The sequence below is a fragment of the Apteryx rowi genome, unplaced genomic scaffold, assembly GCF_003343035.1.
Source record: "Apteryx rowi isolate R43461 unplaced genomic scaffold, aptRow1 scaffold_53, whole genome shotgun sequence".
Taxonomy (NCBI): Eukaryota; Metazoa; Chordata; class Aves; order Apterygiformes; family Apterygidae; genus Apteryx; species Apteryx rowi.
In genome coordinates, this window is record NW_020450794.1 from 1,070,067 (window position 1) to 1,097,534 (window position 27,468).

Below are 27,468 nucleotides of genomic sequence, written 5' to 3' on the forward strand. Positions count from 1 at the left end.
TACGAAGGGAAGGAAGCAGCTTAAAACTGCCTCAGAGACGCTGGCCTTTCTTTTCTTTCTTCAGCCGTGGTCCCGGTATAGTTAAGCCTGTGTGAGTCTTACCAGTTTTGACTGACAGCTGGAGATGCTCTACAATCCTCTATATGCACAGAGCTTCATATCACACCACTTTGTCTACAGCTGTCCCCTAAGCAGTAAAGCAATAAACCAGATAAACCTAGTTTATACCCATATAAAACCACCTCTAGTTGCAGTTCGTTCTATTTTCCTTAGCTGCAAAATGTTCTCTCTTCTGCTCAAAACTCTTCTCAGAGGAGGCTGACCTCTTTTTCATAACTCAAAAATGTGTTTTAATATGGCTAAGCAAAAAACTGGCCAGCGTTTTCTGCAGCAGCTAATGATCTGGAGTATCCAAGACGCTATATGTGTTGATTTTAATAAGGACTGATGCCCCACATTTTGGGAAAAAGTTTGCCTGCAGCTGAGTACCTAAAATCATTAGCCAACATTCAGCAGCGAGAATACAGATTTGGTGTGCAAAGACGGCTTCATAAAAGCACTTCCTAAAGTCGAGATGATCGAGCTGGAAGCCCCATCGGTGAGAACATCTTAGTAAGCAACTGAAAGACTGGAAGCCTTTCAGCACGTTTAGTTTGGGAACAGAGTAACTTAAAAAAAAAAAAAAAAAAAATTCCCCCAAACTCTCAAACCACTCCGCTCCCAAGTCCGACATGGATCCAACCCAACAGCCTCCCGCATGCCCAGATATTATCGATGAAGAGCCGGTGAGTCCTCTCTGCACATTACCGGGGTTCGCTCGCTCCTCCAGCACTGAGCGGGCGCCCCAAGTGCTCAGTCGCCGGGAGGGAGCCGAGGCCTGACAGCGAGTGAGGTCACTCGGCAGTCTAGCCAAGGCCTGTATGCCATTACAATGAAGTAATAATGTATTTATAACACACCTAACCACTGATGGCTTCTATTCCTGTTGGGGCTTTTTTTTTTTTTTTCTCCCCCCCCTTCTGCACTTGCACAGATGTTTTTTGAGAACTGGTCTCCAGAAAGAGCTTTGCAGAAAACAAGCTCTGTCTGTTGATTCTGGCTGGCTTTTATAACGATAGTTGTTAGCACGCAGGATTTATGTTTCAAATATCATTTTAATTTCTCAGGCTGCATTTTTAACCACAAAATGTTAATTCAATGGTGTACTATAAATGCTGCAGCTCCTTTATAAAAATGTAGAACAAGCTGTTTCTAAGGAAATATTCTGAGAGTCTGATTCATAGAAATACGACTCACATACATTTTCCATGGAATTTGCTCTGAAATATGTGTGGAATACATTCTACAATAAATCATGTACTTTTGTGATTCATTAAATCCTCTCCCTGCTCACAAGTAGCAAGCTCTTCATTATACACAAAAAAGTGCAATCAGCCAAAACCAGTGACATTCACTTTCTTATCATATTCAGTAGATGCTCTTACTCCTGATCTTCAAAAAAAAAAAGGAAAAAAAAAGAAAAAAAATCTATAAAAGCATTTAGGGAAAGACAGCGCATAAGTTAAACTGGCATCCAGCTTTAATTTACACGAAGGCAAATTAAGGATATCTACACACGTAATTACTTCTGTGTTCAATTTAAAGAGTTAGGGCCCAGAATGACTCTCATAAAAATCACAGTGATTATTAGGAATGGATGACTACTGAAAAAGACATTTCTAAGAATATTCACTCTCATGTTACTTTTCTTCTTCGCACTTTGTCCTAGCAATGCCAAGGCTCCTTTTGTGTTTCCTGTGAGCAAACATTTGCTTGCGATGTGGCTTCGCTGGTACGAATCTTCATGAAAAGGAAGTTTTAAGGTGTCACCTGTGATATTATTCACGTTACGTTTCAGCTTGCACATGTTCACATTAGAAGCATTTACCTGACTGACAATTAGGCAGCAGAAAGAAATATCGCGTGGCTTATTTGGCTGACAACATACAAACCATTGCAGCCAACTCAGCTCGGCAAGCAGAAAAATCCACACCAACCTGCTTGCAGCCACTTGAGTGGTGCAAACTACTCGCTTTGCTCTTGTCAGAATTACAGATCCGTTGAAAATACAGCTATTGCTGAACTCATACAGACTTCAACCTGTCCTGCACCACTTTCCTAATGAAACGGTTCCTCTTGAATGCCAGGAGCCCCAGAGGTGAGTTTAACCAAGCTTTCCTCTTAGCAGAAGCACCCCCGAGGTCTCTGGTGTCCGCCTTTCTGCGGCCTCCCGCCAGCCACCCCAGCGCAGGCCAAGGGCAGCAGCGGGCAGCTTGCAAACACGGAGGCACCTCCTGTTAGTGGCCACCACGGCCGGCCTGGTCGAGGGCAGGATCTGGTCCCCGGACCCTGGACGGTCTGTGGCCGCAACACGAAAGGCAAAAGAGGGAGGAGGGGGCAGTACGGCTCCTGTTTTGAAGGCATGACCCAGACTGGAAGGACACGACACTCATACGCTTTGTACCGAGAGCCAAGATGCAGTCTCTTTGCACAAAGGAAAATATGAAATACAACTTCGCCATTCTTTTCAAATGTCTCGTCCCAGCATATCAGACTCATTCCACCTTCGGATCACCCCACCGTGCCCCATTAACCACCAGAAGATGCGTGCCAGTGTTGCCACCACAACAAACCCTCGCACAACCATATCATTTCAATTCTTCACACATTTTCTTCCCGTGCATACAATGCCTTCGGCAGCTCCGTAGAAGTCTCCTCTCTTCAGGCCGCGGCCACGGGCTACCAGGCTGAAACAAAGCCCCGCTTCACGCCTGCGGCGGGAAGACAAAGCGGGAGTGGAAGCGTGACAGGCAGCCCGGGCCACGTCTCCGAAGGTCCGCCCGGCTCCCGGCTCTGCCCAGGGCGGGCATCGGCTCTGCCGCCTGCCTTCCCAGGACGAGCCCGACCGACTGCCGCCTCTCCCAGAGGGGCACGGGGAAGCGGGGCGGGCTGCCAGCCCCAGAAACGCCGACACGGGAAAACCTCAAGGCCCCTGCGGCTGAGTTGTGTTTCAGCCTCCGCTCAGCGAGGTTGGGAAAGGAGCTGGCCAAAGGCAAGGTGGTTCGGGGCAGGAGTCATCTTTTTGTTGTTTCGCAGCGGCACACTGGGGTCCTGGTTCGTGACTCCTGAAGCACCAGGCTTTGCGGCAAGATAGACGATAGTCAAAAAAAATAATAGCATGCAGCACAAAACCCAAGATTGCTTTCAGGCAAGAAGGAAGAAGCTCGAAGTGGCCCTGCCAAGCAATCTGCATCAGGCAAAAGACGACACAGGCTAGCTACCAAGATACAAAGGAATGGAGAAATAACGGTGGGCTGAAGGAGCAGTTTGGAAAGCAGATCTTAAAAGTACCTGCAAAGAGTTTTCCAACAGAAAGAGAAATGTAGGAGGAGAGGGAGAGGGCAGCGAGAGGAAAGGAGAGGAGGAACGTTCTTCCCCAACTTGAGACAATTTCAGTCCAAATTACATTTCAGCCGTTTCCCTTTCCCTAGTGAGTCCGGGCCTGACTTTGCACTCTCTGCACCTTGCCTAGTCATTTGCAACTGAGCAAAGCCAAGGCAGAAATAAGGAAAAACACTCTCAAATTTGGCAGCATTTTACACCTCTTCGGTTAATGCAAAACAGAGTTACAAAGTTGGCCAATTTTTTTTCTCTGGTGAGAAAAAATATCATATCATACCAGCATAACCATCTGTTGCATATTTCACTTGAAAAAAAATGATGGTTACTGAGGACTGCTAGTATTCTGAAATACTGTTTTAAAGGGAAAAAACAGGCTGAATAGAAGAGGGCTGAAGACAAGAGGGTAAAATCAGTGTGGCAGAGGGGATCCACCACCACCCTATCCAGAGACGCTCTTCCGGGAGGTCAGACCTCAAAGAGCACCTGCAAACAGTGCAGCAAGACCAAGGCTCTGCCCAGACATGTAAAATAAGGTAAGGGCAGCCTCTAGCTTCTGCACCCAGCCAGACCAAGGCAGAGCAAGGCTGGCAAGCCGGCAGACTGTGTTAAACTCCTACATTATTCACGGTGTTGTAGCATTTTGCCACAAGTGCTATTAGCCTCCAAATTGGTTTTGTGGCACAAAGGAGTACGCAGTGCCTTGCTCATCCTGGAGAGCGGCTTGGGGGTTTGGTTGGTTGGTTTTTTTCTTTTTCCTCTCTTCTAACTGATTAGGCAACTACTGATACTGCCCGTTGGCTCCGTGTTGACCTGCTTGAATTAAGGCTGAGATGTGTCGCAGGTGTCTGCAGTGCTGTTATGACTGATGTTCATCAGCAGCCCCGGGCAGCCAGGCAAAGAGGCACCGACTGACTTCCAGCCAGAGCTGCTTTCTCTGCCCTGAAGCTGCCCCTTGAATTGGCCAAACTTAAAAAGCGTGGAGGTGCTGGATGTTCAGATAGTGCCTATTGACCCTGTGCTGGTCTGCGGGAGAAGACAGGGCTCCATACTCCCCTAGTCCTATGGCATGTGTTAAGCTGTTTTTTGTTTTTTTTTAATTAAAAAAGTACTATAAACCCCTTTTTAAAAGCACCCAAAAATATTTCAGGCCACGAACCTTCTTTTCCACGTTAATCTTTGAACAGTTGGTCCAAACCAGGCTACTCTTCCTTTTCCCCCCCATCTCCTTTCTTCACCAGTCACTTTAACCACTCAGAATTCTGCACAATGAAACAAATGATGCAACTGAAACACACCCAAGTGAAAATTTTTTACAATGCCAAATCGAACAGACTGATTTGAGTTTTTACATTTTCTGAGTACTTACAGCCACCTGCAGAAGAGCATAAGGACAGGCATAAAATGGAACCAGCAATTCTGAAGTAAAAGCATCACAATAAAACATATTTTGAAATTGCAGCTTTCAAAAGTATTATCACAAAGTGCTTTAGAAGGGAAAGCCACTAGAAGTTTAAAGGCAAAAGATGGTTTGGGGGCAAAGTTTTAAGAGAACGAGAGATTCAACAATAGACTCCTGAAATATGTAAATTTTGGGGGAAGGGGAAGGGAAAAGATCCTCAGGTCAATCTGAACTAGATTTAAGTGTTTATTTCATGCAAAACCAAACCAAACAAATGAAAATTTGTTTAGCTTCAAAATGAAATGTTCCAATAGACCTGAAACAAAACATTTTGTTATAGGCACTTGTAAGAAAAAGCAAAGCAACTGAAGGGTTAGTTTTTTCACTGCTGCCGTTTTATTCTGCAGTTCAGCGTTGAATGATGCTTCTTAACCTTTCTTTGATCCAAGGTCCAAGCACCGTTCGTACACAATCAAGTAAAAGAAAACGCAAATTCTCTCCCCCTTTGTTTTCTCTGTTTGCCATTTCTTGTTGATCTGGATGTGCATGGCTTTTCAAAATACCTTTACATTTGTTTCAAGGAGCATAAGTTTCCTGTGGTCTCCAGGCCCCTGACTGAGGTGCACTGACTTGAAGAGAGCCTCTCTCGCTGAGATCTAGGAGACCAGTGGTAATTTCCCTCCCTTGCCTACCTCCTACAAGTGACCTCTAACCAGCAGCACAGAGCAGTCACATTACGGCTCGGGAGGTTTCCATCTTTCCTGTCATTATATCCCGCTTTGCGCAAAGTATTCAGCTCTCCTTGGTAGAGGCCTGGAAGGTGTCCTATCACCCAAGCAAGACCTAAGCACCAGGGTTAAAATCAAACTCCTTTGCTCCTTCTCTCCCTCTGTTTTTATATGAAGTGGGACATCTCCAAAGAGGCCATTAATGTTGGTTTATCTCTCAAAATGAAACAGCCTGAGGATTAAGTCACTCACTCAGGGTCAAACTATATATTCAAACCACGCAACGACTCTGCTAGGGTAGGACTCTGAACCCAAAGTCTCCCACACCTTAGCAAAATGTCTTAAGCTGCCAAGCTGTAGGCAGGGTTGCCATCAAATCATTTTGGGGGTTGTTTCCTAGTCACATATACATAAAAACTGAGGTGATTGAGGGGAGGGGGGGCAAATAGGAGAGCCAATCCTTCATTCTCTGACTATTCTATGAAAAAAAAAAAATCTAGCCCTGACTGTTTTTTCCCAGCCAACTTGGAACCAAATTTGTAAGTATTTGCAGAATGACAGAAGTGTTGCAAAGCAGCCTCCAATTTTTAAATGCAATTCAGTTAACTTTATTTGGGAATTCAGAGAAATCCAGCTGGCCCATTAGAATAAGCAAGTGACTCAAGACATCCGCGCTGCCCTAGGCCAAACCGCGGAAGGAGTGCCGAGAAAGAAAAGGCCGAAAGCGGTAAGGTTTGGTTGAACCCAAAGTTAGAGGGGTGAGCGGATGAGAGAAGCCAGGTGAGCAGCTGAGAGTCGCCTTGAGAGATGGCCAGGAGCCAGAAGAAACTCTGAACCTCAGAGCAGCTGCCGGTCCTGCCAGTGTCTATGAATGGGCTTGCCCTTGGTCTAACACGGAAAAGCAGGGGCAAACCAAAGATTTAAAAATTTAAATAAGAAAGGAAAAATATTACACATAAAGGGAAAAGGAAAGGAAACAACTGCGAAAAGTCATTTTGGCTTCACCAAGCATTTTAATTTCCCACCACAAACAGGGAATTGAATAGTTCTGCGCTGATCTTGCGGATGTACAATATGTCCAACGTCCCAGGGAGGAGAATTTCTTGTGTGATGTCGAGCTGGGCTTTGGTGAACATGAATTTAGTGGGAAAAAGATGTCATACTGTCAAAGGATTTCACAGTCTAGACCTTCCTGGGTAATTAACTGAGCTGCTCAGGTTCACATGCTCTCATTTCAACATTATCCTTCCTGGCTTTGTAGTTCTTACTTGCCTTTTTCTTCCCTCCTCCCTGGTACTGAAGACTCAAGAGCAACCAAATAAATGTAGATTGGTAAAAAAGTACTTTCCACAGAATCACTGCATCAAGATTGCATATCATCTCTTGTGTTAACTAGAGGGGAAAAGACTGATGCGCTGCGAATGATAATAAGCAAATATCAGTTGCTTGTGCAACACCAAACATTGCATAGCTACAAGACCAAAATGCAAACAAGACAGGCTCCTCCACATTGCGTAGCTCTCCTACTCCTTTTCTAAGCTAATACCCAATAATCTCCATTTCTCCATTGCAATAATCATCATGCTTTTCTTCGGAAAGGTCTTCAGCAAAACCACAGACTGTACATGCGATAAATTGTACAGAATTAAATTTGAAGTATTCTTTGGCTTAATTAATTTATGCACCTGCTCCTGATGCATATACTTTGCACAAGTGACTGCAGGCAGTTGAGAAACATACAATATGAACCTAAATGAGAAACAAAATATCTTGCAATCAAGACAGCAGCTTTTAAATAAAGCCAAAATGTTAATTTTGGTTCAAACGATTAAAATGGTAAAATATTAAACTAAAATGTTAAGCCAGCTTTTGGCGGAAAACAATTGCTGCCTTTAAAAAGGCAATCATTAAAGAAAAAGTTTAGTAAAAAAGAATCTAGAGTTAATGTCTTTTCAATGATATTCTTAAAGAAAAACTAACCCTGAGATTGTGTTTCCAGAAATTTTTGTCTGCTGCTACCTGTGCTGTGCTAACATCTCGTAACAAAATGCAGAAGAGTTGCAGCATTTGGATCTGGACAACCCAAGCTTGATTCAGAGGCCTCAAATGGCATCGAGGCAGCCGGCGCATCACTGCGCGCATTCAGCCCAGGTGTGACAGTAAGCTACCGTGGCAGCTTGCAACAAGCCACATCCACTGGGAATGCAAATTAAAAGGCCGCTAATTTGCCCAGATCTGGTTTCCTGAGTCTGAAAACTCAAAAAGCAGGAGGCAGCACATCAGAACTGATGAAACCAAAGAAGGACCCCTTTCTTTAGCTGTATCGCCCAACGCCGTTGCGGTAATGCAGAAAAAAGATCATCAAACTTCTCTTTATTCTTGCCTGTTGGTTTGCTTTCTGATTTTCGTGAAGAGCTTTGACAAAGCTTGGAAGAGCAAAGCTGCTCCTGTGGTATTTCTTACTTAGTCAAGCTCATAAATAATGGAAATCTCACCAAATACAATTTTTTTTTTTTAATCCAACCTGGTTTCCAGGTTTGGAAGGACACACTGGGTACAAACTCAGACTGAGGGAAAACTCCTGAACTGGACCATTGAGTATCTCTGCACTTGGAGTAAATAAGCAGCGTGGATCCGGGAACTACCACACCAGACACTGTTTAAGAGCACAACCAGACAATGGTAGCTACACCAGGCACTGAGAGCTGTCAGGCACCTTTCATTTTTTGGATTAATCCAAATGCAGCTGACAAACTACAGACCTTGGTTAGCGTATATGTGGGGGTGAAATGGGTAAAGCTACACCTATCTTCACCTTATCTCATGCATCTGAGAAAGAGAAGCTAGTCTGAATCTCACAGGCAGGGCCCACACTACTTCCTAGTCCTCAAAGGGATTGCAGCCCAGATATAGCTCTTTTTTTAGGTTATATATAATCATCATTACGGCTGCTTCCAAAGGACCTTCAGTGAAAGCACAGCCTGCCCAAGCTGCTGACCTGGAGAGCTCTGCTTGCAAGTGTTTCTAAGATTCCTTATTTTCCAAAGGACATTTTGTCATGGAAGCATATACTTTGTGAATCTACCCAGATTTAGATACGGTACTGATCGTACTAGTAACAGCATCAGCAGCAATGTACAAAGTGAATTTGCAGCAGGCTTTTACATAATACGATTGCAGAGGACTGGCTACCACATTAGACATTTAAGTGCTGATGCTTCACCTGGTATAAATCTGTATGGTTTCATGAAGCTGTACCAACCTCCTAGCTTAGGATCAGGCCCTTGGGCATCAAAGCCAGCCTTTTTTTTTTTTGGCAGACAAATATTAACTTGAAAAATATTATCAGAAAAAAATACAGCTTTTATATCCGTTTTTAGAGTTTACATTTATTACCTAGAATTCCCTATTAGTATTTTTCAGCTTAAAGCAGCTACACAATATTTAAACAGGGTATGCTACTGGCCTTATTCAGGGAGAAAGAATAATGCAGCCTGCAGTTCAATACTTGCTGAATGTATTTTCTACGTCTATAGGTTTTGCTTAACTACCATTACTTCTACCTCAAGTAGTCATAAGTAACATTCATTAATTAATGGCATATTTGCTGAAGTTCGTTTCCTTTCTTCTTTTCTTTTACTGAAAAAAGGCACAGGGGGACAAGCAGAGAAGAGCTGAAGACACGCGTATTCCATTTGAAATCCATGATTAAAAAGCTTAAAAATTCAAATCAACGTAAAAAACTGTTTTATTTTAATACTCTGGAAGGTTTCAGTGAACTCCATTATTTTCACTCACTATTTGCTTGAATAATTTAGGCAAGAAAGCTAAATTATACATAAAGTGTACAGTTAGAAGAAAAAGTTCATGCACAGCCTCGGGCTATAGCCATCCCCTAATGATGTCTGTAGTCAGTGGAAAAGAACTCGTTAGACTGAGAGTAATTTCTCAGGGTTTAGATTTTTTTCTTAAAGCAATAATGTTCTTATAGAAATCTGACAAACAATATACCAACCCAAAAGCCACAAAGGAAAGGCCATTCCTAAAACCAGTCTTACAACTTTTCATTTTGTTTCACTGGAAATTTGGCTTTTTGCACACTGTATATTCTCATTGGCTGTCTTCAGTGATCTGATTAAATCGGGGAAACGCATGTCTTGATAGCGCACAGTTCCTACTTCACTTAATCAGAGGCCTAAAGTTTGCAGAGAGTTAAAATAGATGCCATGCAGCGCTCTGAGTGAAACCGAAATCTGCTGTGAGAAAAGGCTGCTTTTACACTCGACACACAGTCATTTTTGCTAGTGGTCGCAACTCTCTTCGTTATTGTATTTAAGGAGCAACTCACAGCATTAAACATTTACGGCCTGATTTGCTGAAGTTTTACATGCCCTTTAAACTCACCAAGAGAAAAGGTGCACGCCAAAACGGACCAGGTTACCCAAGCTCAGCACGCTGCCTCGTGTCTGACGGCACATCGCTCTCCCCGCGCCTCCCGGTCAGGCCTTGCAGCGCACAGAGATCCCGGCAGCAGCAACCGCGGCTCGAGCTATCGTATGAGCAGTGGTAAGAACAAGAAGTTATTGTATGGAAATTAGCTAATATTAAGTTGGTTCATCAGACTTTTCTTTTGATCAAAGTAGCTCCACTAGAACAGAGAAAGGGACAAGGAATTTTAATCAAATTATTCTTTAGCATCCTTTGCATAAGATGAATAACTCTATAATATTAATGGGTTTTACATCACTTTATACTTGTATTATGCTGTCACATTAGTTTAACATTACTACCATGTACAGTGATTTGGTATTAATGTGATCAGAAGAGAAATTACACGTGCACTTTCATATTGTTATATTGAAATCAAGGTCTTATGCGACACTAATATGAAGCACACTTCAATAAAATATATACTTTTTCATATAAAGACATTTTTATATCATGTTGGAGCAAGAATGCATATTATTTCTCCTCGAAATCACTTGCAGCCTGGCGTCTGAGCAAGGGGGGGCCGGCACCGTGCCGCCCGCGAAGGCATCCCCCTCGGTGCGACACCCATGGTGGAAGCAAAGCGTGGCTCCCGCACGGCAGAAGCATTGCTGCTTCCCAAATTTCAGTGTGGGCTGCCAGAGCAATGCCGGAGGGAAGGGCTTTTGGTGGGACATGTCCCGAGAGGGAGAAGGCAGACGGCAGAGGAAGAATGGCCAGGACACCCGCGCTAGGAACGGAGCAGCAGAGCCACCGCGGCCGCCTTACGTGCTGCACCAAGCACGGCTGGAGGACACGGTTTCGGGAAAGACCAGAGCCCAGCTGCAGGCAGAAGACAGGGGCTGCTGCTTGCGAACGTCCCTGGGACAGAGCCGGAAAGCACACAGGCACCGTAACTGGCTTGGAAACGCCTCCGAGCTTGCCTGCGCCCAGCAAGCTCAGCGCAACAGTCCTCTTTGCCGATTTTATTTACCTTGCTAGAGGGGGAGGATAATATAGATGAACGCGCTACAGAGCAGCCGGGTTGGTTAAAAATAAAAACCCAACGAGAAAACCCCAACAGCAAATAGACGCTTTCCAAGGCGCAATCGTTTCCCTTCCAACGAGCACCCGGGGACGGTCCTGCCAGCGCTGCCTCCTGGATTGGGCAGAGGCACCAAATTCTCTCAAATCGCACGGGGCCAAAGAACCACCAAACTCTGCTAAAACAAACAAACAAACAAACAAACAAACAGATAATACATGCAGAAAGCACCCAGTAACTCCGGCGGAGACTGCATCTCCTGAAGCACCTCTGCGGGAGCACAGTCTGTATCGGATCTCGGCACCTACAACTGAGCAAACCTCCTCCTCCCCAGCGATGGTTATGCTGGATAGGTGCCAACTTAAACTTTACTGCATAGCTGGGACAGCTGTCAGTTATCCTTCCTCTGGCTTTAATCCCCAACGCTATCCCAAAGCTGAGCGGGAACACAAAATCTCACTGCAACACTTTTTCCTTTTCTTTGGTAATACAGAAAAAAACACCCTCGTTACAGTTACCACTCCATAAAATGCTGTATTTCCTCTCATGCAAGAAAGCAAACCAAAAGCAAATGAACAAATCCTCCCTGCCAAAGCATCTCGGGCAGGAATCCTTGCAGCGCTGAGAGCAGCGGGACCGCGATCCGCACTGGGACAAACACTTGCTTGGCAAGCCAGATTTTTCTTTTGCTAATACCAGAAACCATACAAAATAAAATATATTAACTTAAGGAAAACGATCAAGCGCAGCTCCACAACAAGAGTGCCAAGAAGGACAGCCTTGACCAGAAGGCTTAAAAGCCTCCCCAAAATATCATCTGATGATGCTGGAGTACTTAGTGACAGCACTTGCATAGGAAGAAAGTTTTATTCAAAGTGAAATGGGAATTTATTACGTTTTTAAATCCCAGAACCTCTGGGGCTGCATTTTGGGGTTTAAAAGTGCGACCAGATTTTCAGCACGGTGGGAGCTCCTGCTGCTGAGGGCGCTTTCAAAACCTGACTGCTGCCATGTAAAAGCCTTCACAGTTTTGGTCCCAATTGGGGCTGCTGAACATGAGAAGAAGAAAAAAAGAAAAAAAGAAAAAGAGTTTTCTGGTATTTTTAAAAGCATGCTCTTAATTAGACAAGTCTTTAAACTGCTCCTCTCCGTTACGAAATTAACAGCCCTTCTCAAAAAGGGAAAAACGGTATGCATCTTTATTTAGCCGCTGACGCAAATGAGAGGCAAACTGCTAAGCACGCTCAGGCTGGGCCTCGGCGAGCAAAGCCACGGATCACGCCGCCGCGTGGGACCACCACGCGCAGCCAGCGCAGGCTTCCCGAGCCGATCCCCGGGGAAGAGAGATCGCAGAAAAACACCGCGTCTCCCTCGTTCTGGTTTTCGCGATGGGGAAGGCGCCCCCGGCTCTCTCTGCCCTCGGGACGCCCGCCCACAACCCCTGTCCTCGGAGCACATCGAGCCCAAGCCGCTCCAGCTGCGGCACGCAGGGGTCAGGCGCGATTTGGGGACACAGCTGCCCTGCAGCGGGGCCAAAGGAGGGACGGGCTGGAAACCCTCGCTGGGAGCAGCGCCTTGACACGTTTAGCGTAACCCTTGTGTCCCCCCTGCAAATGCTGCCAGAGAGCGAGCAAGCCTCCTGTAACCTTCCAGCTAAATAGAGGGGACTTCCTAACCTTCTCCTAAAAGGTCCCAGCTTCCAACCCTTCAGTCATTCCTGTGGCTTTTCTCTCCCTCCCTCCCTCACTCCTCTGCACTCCCCGCTTGGTCCCCAAGCCGATGCAAGGTTGACAAGTTTGTTCCCAAGAGGTTTTCCATCAGGACTATGTTTCTCACTCCGGTCTCAGCCTGGACCCGCTCGTTACAGCGATGGGACGCGGCCGTATTTCAGCCGGCCACAAACTCTGAAAGCAGGAGGCTGACGCAGCGCGACCGAGGCACCTCGGAGGTCATCGGGTCCTGCAATGCTGCTGGCAGCTGCTTCATAAAACCTCAGTCACGAACAGCTCCATCTCCCAGTTAAAAAAAATTAAAAAGCTGAATCGATTTTAATCCCAATCATCCTGCGGGAAGGCTCCTCCAGAGTCGCACCCTCTGGAAGGCGAGACGCCTCCTAATCTCCAGCCTAAACGCATTCGTGGCCAGCGCGTGGCCATTTGCTCTCGTTTATGGCCATTTGTCCTTGCTGTGATGCAGCAGCACCTGCGAGCATTTGCCAGCTACAAAGAGCACCGAGGACGCGGGGAGTCTCGCCGTCCTCTCCGAGGCTCCGCCACAGGTCTTTGCTGTAGGGCGAGGGGGCAGAGAAGGGGTGATCTTCATCGCGAATACAGAAATATGAGAATAATCATATTCAAGAAGCTACTTTAGCCTGATTTGTTTATACATTATCCTAGCATTTTATTTTATTATGCATTTTAATAATGTAAGAGCTTAAGAGCTGGAAATGAGCATATTCCATGAGCTCAATATATTTCGGTTTCTACATCATCAATTGTTTTTCCCTGCGATTATGCAGTTTTACTTTATCATCCCTTTGATAACAATTTCTGCATAAAATCTGACTTTATATTTCATTTTTCCCCGTCTGTTATCTTAGCAAAATACATCCAAAACACCCTTTGTACTGCTGTACTAATATAACAGATCAGGAGAAGCTGTGGCATAAGAAATCAAAACCATAATAATGTCTTTGGGTTTTGCATTTTAAATACTGCATTCATTGTTGCACTGAGGTTTGAGATCCCTTTTCAGACATTACTGAGATTACCTTTGGTAATGCCTATTTCATTGTACTTTGATATAAAATAATGTATGTCATAAATCATCTAAGTGACTGTCATTAGAGTGAAAAGCACCTACTTATGATATGTAACAATTTGCTTTTCTAATTTGAAGAGGATTGAGGTATTTTAATTATATAAGGTCTAAAGCCCTTGTGGATGAAATTAGAATTCAATGTAAAATCACTTTCTTCACAGAGCTGTAAGTTAGGAAATGATAGCAGCTATATTCATCAATTTGTACTTTTGGGGGGACTAAATATAGGAACACACTGAAACACTTATGAGTAAAGTTTCATAATTTCAGTAACAAAAAAAATTGAGAAAAAAAACCTCTTATTTAGCTTGTGTTGTTCTTTAAGAAAAAAAGAACCCTTTAACCTCAAAAAAATGTCACCTTTATAAGCAGAAGTTATTTGAATGCAAAGAAACACTGAAACGTGAGGTGGAGGAAAGTCAGGGAAGTAGAGGCGGGGTTATTGCAAGTTATCGGTGTGCTTCCCAGCGGTAAGGTTGCTTCCTTTGGGGAGCCAACCGGCAGCTCGGAGCCTTCTCCGTGCAGAAGGATTCAGAGTTATTGGAGCACTTCACTCGGAAGGTGATCAGGGCGCCGCACGTGTACATTGTGGAGAGATTTAAAATTACGAGAGCTCTTCAAATTGTCTAAAACATTGATTCTTTATCAAATTGATTTTTCAGCATTTTATTTCTTCAGCGACTGGGTAATTACAGCAGAGCAGAGACTGAGGTGCTTCTGCCTGCACGCGGGACTTTCTCCCAGCCTCCTTCCTTCTCCTTCCCTCGCTCCTCTCCCCCTCCTGTCTCTCTCTCTCTCTTAATAAGTTTTCTGGTTTCCCTTGCTGCTGGGATAGACACATCGGGCTTTGTTCTTGCTCATAAATCTCCCTCTGACCAAGGAACCAGGAAGCTATTAAGGGTGAGGAGAAGGTCAGGTTGAAAATTCGGTTTGATCAGACCTGTTCTAGCAAAACAGCACTATCCCCACCTTCGCACATAAAACCCGGGCAAACTCAAGCACCGCTCGGCTCGTGCTTTGAAGCCGCTTTCTCCGGAAGGAGCCTCCAATGTGTTTCACAAAGGAGGCTGCAGGGACGCAAAGGGATTAAGGAGTAACCATTAGTTGGGATTTAGTTACGTGCACTTAGAGACGCACATGCACGGCTTTTTCCAAAATCCCTTCTTTCTCTCACTAAAAATGAACAACAATACAGAAGACCCCACAGATTCATTAAGCGGATTTAGGTGTGCGGTATTTAAGAGAGAAACATATTTTTCCCTCCCCCCAGAGATTTGAACTTGGTCACACATGGGAAGGATGAATGCAACATTTGCATTCTTTCTCCTATTTATGGACAGAGGAGTTTAATTGAAGTACAAATACTAAGCTTCCAGACTAAAAAGGGCTTTTAATACAGCCTATATTTAGGATGTGGTGGATGTGCTGGGGCAGAACAGGCTCATTCCGTCAGCTATATCTTAGCTTGCGTAAATCAGCAAAGCTCAGTGGGGACCAGGGCAACGAAGAGGTTTCGCACTGCTACAGATTCCTCTGCACCGACCAGTTTAAGTCAAAATATGACAACATGACTCACAATAATAATTAACTCACACAAGCAATCGCAAGGAATCTGTATGACTTCAGAGTTCACTATCTGTCCTTGTATTAGCATTCTCAGAAAAAGCAAAAAAACAAAAACTCCCCCCAAACCCCTATTCTTTACTGATCTTACAGAAAGTGTGTCAGTGTGCATCAACAGAGATGAAGTATTAATTTTGAGGAATAATAAATAGATAACCTTCTAGGGAGCAATTTCATGGATATATTCTTACATAAATATACAGAAATACCCCCCCTACACACATATATAAGTTAATTGGTAATTTCTGCCAGTCCAGAAGATCCTCCATGTGCCTGATTTAAAATAAAACCATTTTGCCAAGACTTGAAGTAGAGCTTTATGTATTTTGTAAAAGGCCATATCAAAGTAAGATGAACATATTACTGTGAATTTTTGTCAGCTTGAAATAACACCTGCCACACACAAGGTCTTTAGCCTTTCATGCACATCATAACTTCAGTCTAAATTTAAAGGAACAGGGAAAGCAATAGAGCAAAGCTACCCAGATGTTGTTCGGTCTGTGCAATTGTAAATTTAAAAGTACCAGCTTTCCATCCAGATTTTAATGCACCAGAAACAATATGAAAATTCCAAGCCACACTGGATTATTGAAATGTCTGGCCATTTTGAAATGAATTTTGGAACAGATGTACAGAGGTAGGCAATAAAACTGTGATAATAAGGAACATTTCTACATCATCTCACAAAACGACTAATCTATAATGAGGACCAAAACTATTCATGAGAGAGGGTGTTTTTCATTATTTTTTTCAGCTCCAGTTTGAGTATTCCAGTTCCTTCACTCAGCTGCTGGATTTTGGTAATGGTGTAAAGCATTCAGTAGCTATCTGACATTATCACTTCCAACCCACAACAGAGGCAAGTGACTAAATAACTTCATTTCTTCCTGTTTTTATTGAGGAAAAACAGCACAGAAGGAGAGCAGCTTAACTAATTCATTGTGCTGTATCTCATTACAATGAATTTTAGGACCTATGCTTTTTAAGAGCGGTTATTGACTTTTGACATGTCCTTTTGGGGTATTCAGAGAAGTTCAGGCATCACAATAGGCTCCGATTTTAAGACGCTACAGAACATCTGCACCCTGGAACAACACCAGCAAAGCTCGGTCCCTCAGAAACCCCAAACCTCAAAAAAACCACAGCGTGTTGGACATTTTTGCTGTTAACACAGAAGAAGGTCCCATTGTACTGTCGGGGGGATAAGATGACCTCTAGATATAAGGTAGACAAGGGGGGTAAATCCTTTGTTAGACCCATCAGACAAAGGTGGAGAAAACAGGCAAGCTTTGAGGCTCCTCCTCCTTCTGCAGGGCACCTGAAAGTGAAAATGATGCCTTCTTGTAAGCTTTCAGATGGCCCCTTACGTGCCTGAAAGCTTGGCTATCGTTGCTAACAGATAGCCAACTAAATTACTTTGTCTATTAAAAGATATCATCATTTTCAGCAAACCTCATCATGCCAACGTAAAGCAGATTAGCCAGGCAAGTTGGGTGCTGTGCTGGATTAGGCTGCATACCAAAGGCTTGAGTTTACACAGATTACTCAATGAGTTTTCCAGGCTATCAGTTCTTCCTGTTCTGAAAAGGGAACAGATACACATATTAATGCGGGCTGCTCTTAACTTGAAGGTTGCTAGACTTAAGTCACGTTTTTCCCCCACCAGGGACAAGAGCTGGCCATGAAACGGTGCTCTGGATCTGCTCTTCCCCAACCTTTGTGGCTGTTCAGGACCATCTCATTTTTCCATCGCGCAAAGCAGGAGCAAGAGACTGAGGGAGGAGAGGGGAACATCCGACTCGCCTGCAAGCGCAGCAATATCTTTATTTAGGCGAGTTATCCGCTGGAACCTGGCCAGCTCCCCGAAGCATTAACCCGCACTCAGGTGAACGACAGTGCCGGCCTGACAAGCCGCAGACACGCGGCTTTCATGTCGCTGCCAAAACCTAGCAGCTTGGGCAGCCAGGGAGCACTACGGGGCTGCTGCAGGGAAAACCGCCGGCTTCTGAATCACCGTTTCCCACCCTTCCTCCGTTTCCCTGGGAAGTTTCCATCCCGGCCCTGCCCAGGCCCAAACCTGCTTGCTTTCCTTATGAAAGAGGCCAGGCACACAACCCCAGATAATTTCGCTTTGGTATGCACCTGCTCATTTGCTCAGACCCCACCCAACAACTGCAGAGCCTTATTTCTTTTTTTTCCCCGGCTTTGTTTTTGCTGCAGGTCTCTGTAACGCTCCCCGCGGGTCACGCGGGTCACCGGCGGCGGCGGCGAGAATGCCACCGAACGGGTTTGCTGTTTTCCTAACCCGCAGAAAGGCCCGGCTTAGCACGCTCTTTCACACCCAGCCCAGGCCCCGGGACAGCACGTATTTTTACCCAAACAAGTTGGTGCGGCTAACAGGGGAGGCAAAGAAAGCACAGAGCAGAATCGTCCTCTGGCCTGGGCGGCTCGCGGGCTGGGGACGCCGTGGCGGGAGAGAGGAGAGGAGCGAAAGGAGGCGCCCGAGAACGCCAAGAGCAGCACCGCCCCGCACCGGCCGTGGCTCCCGCTTCCCACGGTGGCGCTTCCCAAGGAGCGCAGCTGGCCTCGGCACCTCCGTGGCGGGACTCGTGCCCCGTGCGGTGGCGGCAAGAGTGAGATCTCGTGCGAGCCCCGACGGGCCAGCCTGACGCGGGACTGCTCCACGTCCATTTGGTCACGACTCCTTACCCTTAGCATTCAATCGTCATTTGCTCACTAGTTAACCTGGCAAACGAAGGCATAATTAACAGCAAGATAGTTAAAGGTACAAGTGTTAGGATCAGGAATGACACAACAACTTGGAAAGTCAACAGCAACCTTGGAGTTAGGGATCCAGCTGGCACGTCATGAAGTTTAGATGTGAACCCACGTTCTGCTGCGGTTTTTCTGTGTTGTTTTAGGGCAGCCTCTTAATTCTATTCCCCACATGTAAAATAAGCATTACTTTCCCCGTGTCTTGAATTGCATGCATTTCCTATACCGAAATCCACAGAGCCCAGATCTCATCTGGGACTTTGAAGAGTTGTATAGAAGAAATCACTGCAGCTACGTGGACGTGCACACACACAAATACGCACACAGAGGCGGACACACTGGAAGGAAGCATTCAAAGGACTGCTCCAAACCACCAAGGATGGTGAAAGTTTGGGTTATCTACTAATTTATAGCTCTTTTCATGTGTTAAGCTAAAGAATATAAACTAGGATTTACCTTGCTGTGAGCTGTGCCCCAACTCACTGAAAACGAGAAGCTTCATTTCCCAGGCGTGCAGGGATGGAGTGGATGCTAACTGTAGTGGTGCCTCACACCAGAGGGGAAAAAGCTAATTGTGGGGCCTTACATCCCATTTGCCCATCCTAGACAAAGTTTTATTTAGAGGGAACAGCTGGAGAACAGAAGCTATATGAGAACAAGAGGGTCTGAAATAGGGCTATAGGTGTGTTTAATACAGCAGTCAAAAATATAGGGTTTTGATTAAACTTTTGTATTGTTTCATAAAAGATGAAAAATTACTGCAAGCACCACACGAACAATAACCTTTCAAAGTTACACAACATCACCCAGAATACACTCCATGTGACACACTGAAATTCGCATTTCTGGCTTCTTGACTCTAAGCACAATTTTATCAAACACTCTCTATCTGCCAGGTGAGCACTTAAACCACCAAGTCCAGGGAACCCTCCCACTTGTGAATGTGGCCGATGCTTCTTTATCAATCCACCGCAAAGAATCAGAATATTTTGTTCGAGAATTATCAAAGCAAAGCTTTTTCACTGGAACTATTTTTACCAAATTCGGCATAAATTTGCCAAAAAACAAACAAACAAAAAAGAGAAAAAATGTTGCCAAGCTCTAATCCAAAATCATTGCAACTTTATAATATAATTGGCAACAGAAGAGGCACAGAGAGCAGTGATGCCTTTGGAAAGCAGGTCTTGTCAAGAGAGGTAATTATCCAAGAATACTATTATTTGTCCCAACCGTAATTTTACGATGGGAAGCACAGAATCTATTCAAGAGCCTGATTCAGTCTTGGGGTATACCAGCTTTTAGAATAAAGCGAGCAGAGCAGTCACTATCAAAGGTGATGCCTTATGTCCCAGGTTCCATGTTTTCTGTGATGGCTAAAGGATTTGGCTGTATTGCACCAAAGGCACATTTATACTTACTGGAGGAGTGACTAATTCAGGTGCCAAACCTGGAGCCATCTGAAGTACCCCAGGGACATCCCCCAGGGCTTCCAGCTGCTCTTCCAGAAGGGCACAGGTCTCCTGCAGGGCCTGTGTCTCATGTCTGCAAATTTTGTCCAGATGTTTCATGTACCAATCAAAGTTAAAAAGGTCCTCAAGCACCTATGTTTACCCACCTGAGCCACCCCCAGTGTCCTGATACTGACCTATCTACTCACAGAGTCTAAAAATAATAAATCTAAAGTAACCACCTGCAAAGATTAAGACAAAAGCTTAAGTGTCTACCTGGGTAACTGCTGCCTCTGGATATTATTTTGAGAACTGTACTGATCGCTCTCAAAGTCAGAGTAACATGTCTGAAAAAGACCTCAAGAGGTTTTCTAATGCACCCTTCCCAAAACTACCCTCAAGATAGGATTGACTATATTTGATTCCTTCCGGATAAGTGATTTTCTAACCTGTTCCTAATGAGCTCCAATAATGGAAACTTCACAGCCTCACCAGGCAATCTGTTCTAGTTCTTTGCTACTATAATTTCTGGAAACTTTTTCCCAGCATCTAATCTGAAATTTTCTTGCTGCAATTTTGGCCCCAACACAAATTTGGAAAACAGATTACTCATCTGATTTTTTTAAAAGCCTTCAACATACTGGAAGACATCTATGTCTACTGTGGACTGTGTCTCTTAGAGGAGGGGGGGGGTGGAAGTTAGTCCTTCCAATTTCTCCTCATAAGCCATGCTTTTCAGACCTTTGATTATTCTCAGGGTTATCCTCTGGACTCTTTCCAATGGGTCCACATTCTTTGAACAATAGTAGCAAAACTAGCTGAGACTTTATCAGTGCTGAGCAGTACATATGTTGTCTTGAAGGGTAGACACTTAATAAATTCCTAGTTTGAGGACTGCCTTTCTTTGCAATACTGTGAGGTCTTTTTTATTATTATTATTATTTTATTTCCATTAAGCTTGTGATAGGCTATATTTCACCAAAACTTTTCTGAAGCACTGTTACCTGCACGGTGGTTACACATCCCACGTTCACGCAGTCAATTACTTCTAAGGTTAGTCCTCTGTCTTTGTCCCTACTGAATTTAATTTTTGTTTTGGACCAGTTCCTCAATTTGCATATGCCATTTTGAAATCCTAATCCTGTCCTCCAATATACTTGCAGTCCCTTCCAGCTTCATGTTGCCTGCAAATTTAATAAGCTTACTCTCTCCTGCACTGTGCAAATCATTAAGGAGAAGACTGCGCAGAGCTGGAATGAGGACAGAGCGCTGTGGAATACTGCACATCACATCCTTCCAACTGGAGAGGGGAGCACTGATAACGACACTCTGGATGCAATTATCCAACTCGTTTTGCACTCATAGGAGCCTCATCTGGTTTAATCTCTTTTCCTTTCTCCACTTAAAGGATACATGTTCCATTTACCCTTTTCCAGTGCGCTCTCAGGAAAAAGGAAAAAAAAAAAAGCGCTAATGGTTCAGGGATGGCTTCAAAACCTAAACTTCATCGGACCTTAAGCAATCAGAAAATGTCCATTCCACCCAGGTGCTTCTTCCTTCCCTACTCTAGGCTGAGATCTAACTTCTTCACTGATGATATTGTATCCAATTTATTGATTAAATAAAATCTTCCGACTTGGACTGTATGGGAATTTTCAAAACGTCAGAGAATTTAGCTGTGCATCCAGCACTTAAGCCTAGTAATTTACAGAGAAACTTGAGACCTTACCTATACCTCATGGCCTGACTTGAAATTAGAGCCTCAATTGCTCAGGTAAAAGGTCAGATGTACCCGAAATGCAAGTCTTGGCTCTGGTAATGACTTCAGACCATAAATGCACTGACTGAAGGGATGACAAGTCTAGATTAGATACAATCAAGAGTTCTTTGTTTCCCATCCTGATATACAGACCCAAAAGATGGGATGAAAAGGAGGGAAGCTAGAGAACTACTGCTCCAAAAGTAACTCCTTCCCAGAATTTCCTAGCGTTACCACAAGAAATAAGCACTTCTGCCTCTCTGGCGACAACCAGGAAAGTAATCCAAATTAATTGTAAGGCAGGATTAGTTAAATCAGCTAATTAGTTAATTATATCTCACTGAGGAAATACTTACTGAGACTTAAGGTAGACTAAATCCATTTTCAAAGCCAAGCAAAATTCGGGCAGCTTTTGTTCAGCACCAGGGTGTCTAAACAGATCATACCCTGAAAATTCGCACCTAATTCATATTAACTTCCTGAGTGTCCCTCTGGGGGCCAACTAACACAAACATGGAGTGAGCGCCACAGATTTTTTTTTTTTTTTTTTTAAATATGAATAGCTCGATGATTCAGGCTTGGACCAAAATCTGTTTTCTATGTGTTACTTAATCAGACAGTTTGAGCAAGAGCAAGAGAAGCTCTTGCAAGAGAAGCAAGAGAAGCCGAAAATAGAGCTGCATAAAAGCGTTCGGATCTGTGTACAAAATGGACCTCACTCCACTCCCCCATCCCCAGGTTTCCCAGCAGCCTCCCATATCCCCACGACCGGTGAGCATCTCACGAGCCTCCCATATCCCCGTGACTAGTGAGCATCTCATGACTTCGTAGACAAAGTCTTGGGGCAACATGATGCTAGTAGCAAACCCTGCCTAAAATATGATTTTGTACAGAAATCAGGCATCAAAATAGAAAAAAACCCACCCTACTTCCATGGGATTTTCACAGCATACCAGGAGGAAAGTGGTCAGTTTTGAATACATTTGCACTGAAAAATGTAGAGAAGAACTCATTTCTAATTCTTCCCACCCCAAAAATATTTTGTTGAACTGATGAAGAAGCGCTTTCTGCTGACCTTTTGGAAGTAGTTAGAGTAAGGTATTTTTGAACCTATACCTAAAAAAAGATTCAATAAAAAACAGGCAAAGATGAAACAGGCTTATCCACCAAGCTAGACAGTTAGCTCTCTTGCAACCAAAAAAGGAATTTTTTGATTTTTTTTTTTTTTTTTTTTTTTTTAATGTCCTTCATTGCAAAGCAAGAGCTTGTACCAAATTCTCTGGCATCTAGTTGCACGTCAAGGAAAGGATCATTTTCAAACAACCCTGGAAAACTTTCATTTTATATTATATAGGACACATAGGAAGGGAAAACTCTGCATCTCCCCACAGATATTTCACAAACCTTTTTCAGACCAAACCCAGCTTCCACGGGCAGCTTAAGACCAACCTCTTGGGAAAAGCTTTACTGTTAGCCTAGTGCTGTGGCCTGGCTTTGCCACTGTCAAAGCAAGCACAAAACACAGCAGTTCCCAGGGTCGACCTGAGTTTCCCCAGCCCAGCTCATGCCTGGGGAGGCCCCAAAACGCCCTGCTCTGGAGGAACTCCCATCCCTCTGGCCCTTCTCCACCTCCTCAAGGGCATTCGCTGGGCAGGGACTGTCCAAGGCTCATTGCCAAAAGTCTTTAGCATCTCCTCACCCTGCACTGCCTGTTGGGTCAATGCCTGGTCTGGTCACGTCTTTAGTCAGCAAGTTTCAAGCGAGCAGGCAGCATTGGAAAGAGGTCACGACTGTCTCATTTGAACGTGGTGTGACTCCAAGCCCATCTGAAAGGGGCCCCAAGCCAGCCAAAACCGAACCCGCTTCTCAAACAGCAATGAAAGCATCCCAGCAACTCCAAAAGGGCTCATTAGCTCTATTGCTAGGTGCTTTTCCAACAGAAGCTAGAGCAACTGACTTTTTAAAATGGGTAAAACACAATGAGACAGCAAAGAGGTAGAAAGTGCGTTGTAAACCCATCACCCTGACCTTACAGAACAGTCCCATTCTGCAAGGCCACTCTCAGCCCAGCCATCCTTCGTCAGGCCTGAGCTGCAGCACCTGCGGGAACTAAGAGAAGACCCCCCCCCACCCTTCCACCAGCCCCGCAGCTGGGCTGCACTCCGGCTTGCTGTGCCTCTCCCATCTTCCTCTGCCACCACGGGATGCGCTCTGCAAAGTCCCCTCAGATAAACGCGACCATTGCTCCAGGAAACACTCGCTATTTCTCTCCAGCCAAACAACAGCACCTGACCCAGGGAGGCAAGAAGACGGCTGTACTCCACTGTGCCAACCCAGCCTGCTAAGCAGGAGACATCAGTGCACAGTAACTGCAAGCACATAAATAGAGCCTGTCACAAAGCAACTTCAGCCTCTCCGGGTTTCTATTTGACAAACAGACCCAGAAGTCACTTCCTGACCTCACAGAGATTAAAGTCCATCTGACAATATCACTAGTCAAATGAAAAACATTTTGCAAGGTCCCAAGTATCTCCATCACTCACCAACCTTCCTGGACTTGGAGCATGTGCAGAATCAAATGCTGCTTGAACCTGAATTAAGAGAGCATCCCAACCAAGCCCCAGAGAGGAAAGCTGCCGTGTGTACAGCCCGAGGAATATGAGCAATTCCCAACACTGGCAAAGCAGATTTCAAAAGAGAAACCTCTTTAGGATCTTGAAATGCCTGGACCCGGAGGCATGCGGAGTTAGGGGATCTGACTTCATTTTTCTGTATTAGCCCCAAAAGTGAAAATGATCTGCCAAGCACGCAAAACATCATTTTTTATTTTTGTAATTCCTTAAATGAATGCACATGTCTCTTGTATGAGTTATTTTTCCCAGGCATTTACAAATACTCCTTTTTTTCTTGGGAAGACAGTAGAGCAAAATGGGAAATCTTACACATGTATATCCGAGAGGAGTGGGTAGCTCACAAAGATACTGCCTCTTTGCTCCTCTGGGTATTTACCTTTTGATCAAGCTACTGGGATTGCACCTTTATGGCAAAGACACATTTCTGCATTTGCTTAGCGGTGGGGTGCAATTATTCTGCGACACGGCTCTATTATATAGTCCTCCCACTGAATCAATTTGCTCAGTGATACTGAAGCACTTGAATGGTTTTACTTTCCCATGCCTCAGTACCACAGAACAGTTGTGTGAATAACTTGAGAACGAAGAGCGCTATTTACCCAAATGTGTCCTCTGGTGCCTTCTTGCACCTAGGTTGTATTATTTCACTTAGTCTGATTCATAAAAACACAAATAAGTGCAAATTTATTCCTTTGGCAACAATTAAAGAGCTGGTTACAAATAAAGCATGCCTTCATTCTGAGGGACCCTGTCAGGCATAAACTCCTTGGAAGCGAATACGCATTCGCAGAACTCGCTGTCGAATCCCTCCGCTGTCTCCGGAGGAGCCTCCCCAGCCACCACCTGGGCACCTGCAGCCAAACCGCGACAGCCCAGACACAGGCGAGGCGCCGGTTTTGCGGCGGGCGGATGCCAAGCACCGCTCCGCACGAAGCTCGGGGAACGCCGCTGCTGCGCTCACCCAGCAGGAGTGGCCTGGAGCCCTCTGTGCCAGCAAAGGGCCAAAACTCGTCAGCTCCCGGAGCAGTGCCACCATGCCCAAGGGCACCCGGAGCAGCACCCCACTGGCCCTCTACGAGCTCTCCCCCAGCGCACCAATTACAGACCGACTTTCACGCAGGCCTTCACGCTTTGGACTGGATGGAAATGCTACCTGCCGCACACAACAAACGGGGTGGGGGCAATAACTGCACCCGCAGCTGCACCCATGGCCGGGAGAAGCGCCTGGCGAAGTTTCAGGAATAGATGTGAGGTCCTGTCTCTAAGCACGGCACGGGAAGGTGCTTTATTCATCAGCGACACTGATCGCAGTTAAAAGCATTAGAGGCTTTTGCCAGCTGTCACCACCGCCTTGCAAGCATTAAACATAGGTAAGAGCTCCAGTCTGGGAATTAAACACAGCTGCGCTGTGCACTGCAGATCACCAGTAAGGGATTCAATTCCCTCTTATCCTAACTGCTCTCTTCGCAGCCCTCGCAGACATTAACCTCGGTGGGCCTCCTGCAAACGTCTTGGGACAAAGCTCTGGAGTTTCTAACATGTTTGCAGGGAGAACGGCAGAGTCCAAAATTACAGTATCAGTCCACTGACTTCACAAATGGAAACAAAAACTAGGGAAGGCTTCACAAAATCTGAAATCCTTTCACTGATGCAAGTCTAAGCATACCGCTTTGTCAGCCAGCTCACCAGATACAACATAAACCAACAACGGCAGGATGCCTGAACGCAGCGAAAACCAGCTGCAAATAAAGAAGGCCAGCAGAGGAACCAGGGACTTCACGAAGCCAAGGCGGCACATCCTCCCACCACTATACGAACGTGCCGAGTGCCTGCGGTTATCCTGTCCCCAGCAATGTTCATTTATCCAGGACTACACATGAGATTTCTAAGCTGGATTTGTGAATTCCTGAAGAGGCTTTGATTTAGTTCCTGACGTGCTGCAGGGAGGCATAACTGGAGTCGAGAGTTACATGCCATGCTTGCTTAATCGCTGCAAAATGCTACAGTAAGGATAGCTTCTTAAAAAATAAATAAATAAAATAAATCGAAAAGGGCAAGAACAGAAGACACCAAGTAAAACCCACCTTTTCACATGTGCGGGAAACTTTGCTGTGCAAGAGGTAGGGCTGGTGGAAGGCACAATTTCTGCCACTAATTACCTTAGGTCTTCTTATCAAACAAATGGAATAGGATGATATGCCAATAATAGGAGGAAGGATCTAATTGAGGGATACCAGGGGGTAACACAGATCATCTTGTTAAACTAAATTTGTTAATCTAGTGTATATGAGAAAAGGGCAAATGGGAGGGAGAATTCCTCCTTGTTAAACATTTACCAAATGTTGGGTTATTTGAGCCCTGGGGAGAAGTAAATGTATTCACTACTTAAAGGCTGGAGCATTTGGTCTTCTCAGTTGGAATTTATCCCCGATTTGAAAGGAACATTTTTTCCCACTTGGAAAGGTTAGCAGCCTTTGTCTGTGTGAGTGATTTAATATAATGGACCATGATTATTGTTGGATTATTATAATGGCACATTGGCACAGTTATAGTTAAAGTTTTGGCAGAGTTTGTCTCATAAACTGCTATTTTACAACTCGGCTGTAAAAGTTTACTTCGGTCTGAAACTTGAGATACAAGATCTCAGTCCAGGAGGAGTCTTTTTTACTTTTTTAAGCCAAATTAAAAGAAAAAATGCTTTAAAATTCTCCTGGCTAATGTTTAAGTTATGCAAGTATTAAATACAAATTGAAATCTACTGGCTGAAAACACTTGATGGCATTTTCTTGCTCCTGAATGCTTTTGAGTTAAATCAAAATCTTTTCAGTGTCTTTTACGTAGAAACATGGCTTACCCACTCTCAGCATTTTGAAGAAAAACGTGGAATAGTAAAACAGCTGGGGTATTAAACATGGAAAAATGACGAGCGTGTGCCATAAGCACTTTCTTCAACAGGATTACTAGCGTATATTTGTTGTAAGAATGTAATTGATTTTTTTATTTTGCATATGTAAATATACATTCATTTGTTTTAAATCTGTATTTGCAAAGATTTTTGCAATATACCAGTATATTGAGCAAAAATTCATCTTGTTTTGAAAGACCCTCTGGCCACTGTAGAACAAGATTATAGGATGAACGAAGTCCAACACTATCACCTGCACAAAACCACTGAGTTTTCTCCAAATTTCTTGATTCTTAAAGGCACAGTAGCCAAGCGACCACATTAGTTCTCAGTTCTGCTTCCCTGAGGAACACTAAAGGAACTCAAATATCAGACTATTAAACTACTGCTTACTGGTACTACAACCATCCATTTATATCCACCTG